At 38.5% G+C, this 5,015-nt stretch overlaps 1 long non-coding RNA gene across 1 annotated transcript; it reads right to left on the bottom strand.

The window, feature by feature from the left end:
* Positions 1-1,125: 1,125 nt before the first annotated feature.
* LOC149918723 (uncharacterized) lies at positions 1,126-4,790 on the bottom strand. Its single transcript, XR_016465664.1, has 3 exons — positions 4,689-4,790; positions 3,790-3,897; positions 1,126-2,322 (listed from the first exon to the last, which is right to left on the bottom strand). It is a non-coding gene; the product is annotated as an uncharacterized LOC149918723 (long non-coding RNA).
* Positions 4,791-5,015: the final 225 nt, after the last annotated feature.

The following is a 5,015-nucleotide window of genomic DNA, read 5'->3' on the forward strand; positions in this document are numbered from 1 at the left end:
ATATTGGCATACAAGAATGAAGAGCAAGCTAGAAAGTCCCTTGACTTCTTACAGAAGGAGCCACTTGTTTAGCATCCTCAAAGCTTAATGAATTCTTGTCATTACTTCTGCTGTTTGACTATGTTAGCACATGAGAGAGCACAGTGAACTTCAAGCCCTGCATCTGAGACCTGAGAAGCTCATGATATAGATGGCAAGACATCATACAATAGGAAGGAAACAAAAACTGATAGATTTTTATATGCATGGGCTTAAGACAGTGGGATATTTGCCTTAAGCCACAGGGAAAGTCAGCATCAGTGTCAGGATCTGAGTCTGGGACCTGGAGGTACATTTATTTACACCTTTTCCTTATAGTTTCAAACTGCAAACTCAAAGGAAAGGGCTGTTCAGTGCTTACCACTGTGAATCTAACAGAAGTCTGAGAAAGAACCAGTTAGTTACTAGCAGTGACCGCACTTTGACCCTTATTTCAAATGCATGTAACATTAAACATTAACCAGGCAAAGAACTAAAACCTTGCAAGGGACCGGTCTGAAGCATGAATCAACAATAGCATGCAGTGTGCTAGGAACAGACATGCAAAAGCCAAAGATGCTCTCATCTGATCTATTCTTAGGCATTTGGCTTTCACTTAGAAATCTTTAAATACACATAACCTACATCTCTGTCCTTCCTCGCCTCAGATTACTACAGAAGGCAAAAGGAACTGCACAGCAAAATAAATGGAAAACAGTGGAATTCAACAGGATAGTTTTCACTGTGAGCATCGTTGATGGCATCATTTTAAAGCATAAAGGTGAAAGAACTTTCATTATAGCTGCCGGAAATCCTGGTAACACACTGTCTTTGTTTCCAATTGACTGAGGCCAGAAAAAAACCTTGTCTGACTTCTTTATGTACAAACGTATAATGTCCTTGTTCCTGGCTCACAGGAGGCACCTCCTAATGCCCCCTGTCAACCCATTTGTGATGCATAACCGTGGTTGAGAAGTGGTTGAATTGCCAGTGTTGTAATGCACACATTGTTCAAGATTGTCTAACAGCATCAGCCTGTGGGAAGAGGATGGCTTCAGGGTTCTAATTAAAAGAAATCATAGGCGATTAAGTCAAGTGCTTCCTATTTGGTTTTTATTTAATAAAGAAGGAATGACAGAGATAGTATTTCCCCCTGCCTTGCCTATTCGGTAATGGTGGGGGGAGCAGTGAGCCCTTCAAAGCTCTGCAACAGCTGTAAACAAGTCCCAAATCGATTGCCATCCCCAAGCTCCTTCTCTGAAGGCTTAATGGTATTTTCACATGGGATCCAAAGCAGGCGGTCTTCAAGGAAAGTTATTGCATCTGGTGAAAAAAATAAAGTTGACATTTTTTGACAAGACCCTTAAGTACGCCTCTCCCTAGAGGGTTGTAACATAGAAGAGGCTGAGCAGGTGGTAATAATCAGCATTACATACATTTGAGCATTTTCTATAACATGGATTACCATGGAATTCCTTCCTCCCCCTTCTCTCCTTGGGGAGACTTGTACAAATCGCAAGCATTTTCAAGGCCCTTTGATAAGCATTTCTATCACCAGTTTCACAGCTGTAGCTGGATTGTTTAAAGCATATAAAACACTGCACCACTGGCCCTCTGAACTTAGGATAGGGTAGGGTAGGGTAGGGTAGGGTAGGGTAGGGTAGGGTAGGGTAGGGTAGGGTAGGGTAGGGTAGGGTAGGGTAGGGTAGGGTAGAGCTTTCTCTCCCTTTTTTTTCTCAGATCCTACTTAGCCTATTTTCAAAGTGATACCCAAAAATATTCTACTCATGGGGTTCTGATGGTGTTAAACAGCAAGAAGTCATTGTTTGTATGCTTAGGAGTGAAGAGGAGATGCACAATGACATCTCGGAGAAAGTCAGTGAGGAAACCTAAAGGTAATTAAGTCAAGCGTTGTGTGTTTCATAAAAAGCCAAGCTCAGCCCCAGCTCTCCTCTTGCCTATGTCAGAAAGAAGTAAATAACAAAAAGATTTCCAGTCTGAGAAGGAAAAATTCTATCAGGAAGTCAGATGTGACGATCTTCCTCCCATTTATGCAGCTTCATGCAAGGTCTACACTACATGTTCTAGGGAGGTCAGCTTCACATAGTAAGAAAGGTTCTCTGTTCTGAAGACCTTGCTGTTTAAGGTGAGATAATAATGCTAATATGTGTGTGGTATTAGTAGCTGACACTAATAAATGTTTTTATAATTAGAGTTGTGTGGTGCATTTTCACTAAGCAGTGAATTCATAAAAAATGCAGTTTCTGGAGGTCACTGAAGCAATTAGGAAACAGTGAGCAGCTTCTGCAACAAAAAGAGGGAAATTATGGTCAGTGGAAGTAAAGGGTGGAGGAAGAATATTTAAGATAATTAATTTCAATTAAGAAATTATAACCAGCTTTTATTTTTTAATTTATGAACTTTTTCTTTATTTTGATATACTGAGTTTACAGTTTTTGAATTGATTCTTTTTTCCCCCCACCTCCACCCAATAAGCATAATTGCTGGAGAAATAAAATACTGGCCAAAGTGTTTAAATAAAATAATTTTTTCATCGTCAACATAAACCAATTAGTTTTGTTTCATTAGAGATATCCATGTCTATTTCTTCATGTAATTCTCTGTATTCTCTTTAGGTTTATGATTTTTTCTTAAAAATCCATTAATAAAACAATTTCACTTGCAATAGAAATGTATTACATGTCTTTCTCCATTTTATACTATTTCTGTATCTTTGTAATTACTTTATGAATTTTTGTCACACTGATCTTCAATACTTGAGCAGTGATACTGAAAGGGACTTTCTTTTCTATACTAACATTTATATCACCCTGATGAAATCAGACTTCAATATGCATGTTTGTTAAAGGATGTAAAGGATTCTCTGTATATATCTTTCTTTTTTTCAGAAAAGTTTTAATTATCTTTTCAGGTAGCTACCAGATTTGTTTTCTTGTTTTTTACTATTATTAATAACCCTGAAATTTCTGATGCTTCTTAGCTGAAAATCACAGATGAGGTTTTTTCTTTCATCACAGGTATATTTACCCTTCAAAGAAAAACTCAGTCAGCTGCCTCCTGATTTCACACATGGTCATCTTATTTTCTGGTTTTATTATTTTATTTTTACCAGAAAGCTGTGGCACATTTTCATTTTACTTAAAATCTAGAAGGGCTTAAACAGACGTAAGCCTAAATAAAACCACAGTGTGCTCTCCCATGGTCTCCTCTGATTGGATTATTTTCATGTCTCAACACAGTGAGGGCTTTATTTCCAAAGCACACAAGCAATTTCCCCTGAAGCCAGAAAAAATAAATGATAATTTTACTGGTTGATTTCTATCACTTGTATTGCAGCTATGTCTAACAGCGTGGTTAAGACCAGCTTATTAGGATAATATATTCTTATATGAAGCAAGTTAATATCCGTTTTTGCTTTAAAAGATCGTTTTGCTAATGATATTTGAATTGCTTCATGGAAACATTAGGATATGTCCAAAGCAGACTGTGTGTGTATGAGAAAGAGGCCAGGGAGAATGTAATTGGAAGAGTGTAACTCTTGGAAAGTGTACAAGATAGTCTCTCTGTGTTTCCACATCTCTGTAAATCTTTCTTCTATTTATGAACTTGCATACAGGGAAGAAAACTGGATTATCATAGAATTATAGTATTATGGGATTATTAAGGTTGGAAAAGACCATTAAAGTCATCCTGTCCAGCCATCAACCCATCCCCATCATGCCCACTGAATCATGTCCCTCAGTGCCACACCTCCACATTCCTTGAACACCTCCAGGGATGTGACTCCACACCTCCTTGGGCAGTGTCTTCCAGTGCTTCACCACTCTTTCTGAGAAGACATTTTTCCTAATATCCAGCCTGAAATCAGATATCAACGTGGCCTCAGTAAAACAAAGCATTTCCAGTGAACTTAGAAAGAACTCTCCATCAGAAGCCAGATTAAAATCTCAATCACTGTAATTGCAATGTATACTGTCAGTATAAAAAATGTTCTGTGACTCTTAGTCTTCATATTTCCCTTGAGTGAGATATATTTGCTCTGTGTAAGCACCAGCTGTTACCCTCTGGGGTATTCTTTTCTGCCATCCCAGTTTTCAAGAATGCTCTGAATGAGAAGTGCAACTCACTCAGCCCTACCAGTCTCATCTTAAGATTTGGGATATCAGCACTGACCAAATAAACGCACACATGAGAGCAGACTGTGAAATGAGAGCTGGCATTTGAGGTGGCTGATTTCTGATTTGCATACAGACAGCTAAAACAGACTAAATAAAACATGAATGCAAAAGCATTATCTTCACAGTAAGGAAAAGAATAAAATGCTTAGTACTAAGTCTACTGTATGACTAAAACCTTCTGAGTCTGAGCTCAACAGAAGCAACACAGTAGTCTGATTCATGGACCGGTGCCCTCTTTCGTGCATGTTTTTCAAGTTCCCAGTAAGAGAACTAATATTACTACCCATGCACAAACTGATCATTGTAACAAAACTTGAAGAAGGATCTCCAATAGTATTAGCAGTGCATATATCAGTTTTCAGGAGTCTCTAACTTCTAGGATCAGTAGCACCTCTGGGTAATGGAGCCATAATTAATTAAGCCAATTAGTGGAAGAGCTCTTCAGACTCTCTTCCTTCTACTTCCTTTTACCTTACTATGCAAGAGCAAGTCCCTTATTAGGCCTCTTGTTGCTGCCTGATTTCATCTGAAGCCGCTGCATAGCCACAGCAGGACGCAAGTCTCTGATTTCCATTCACACACAAAGTTCCTGTTACCTAACAGGGGGGTTGTGAGATCTTGGACCTCAAAAGGGGAATACAGGGTAATTTCACAACTAAGAAAAGGGTGGCTAAGAATGTGGCCTGAATTATCATGTCATTCTAAAATATTGACTTTGGTTGTTGTCAGTTCATTGGTACAAAAGTGCCTAGCAGTAAAGAAGATTCATCTATATTTATAGGAGTACATCCAATGTTG

This window comes from Phasianus colchicus, chromosome 3, assembly GCF_987193195.1.
Source record: "Phasianus colchicus chromosome 3, bPhaCol1.hap1.1, whole genome shotgun sequence".
Taxonomy (NCBI): domain Eukaryota; kingdom Metazoa; phylum Chordata; class Aves; order Galliformes; family Phasianidae; genus Phasianus; species Phasianus colchicus.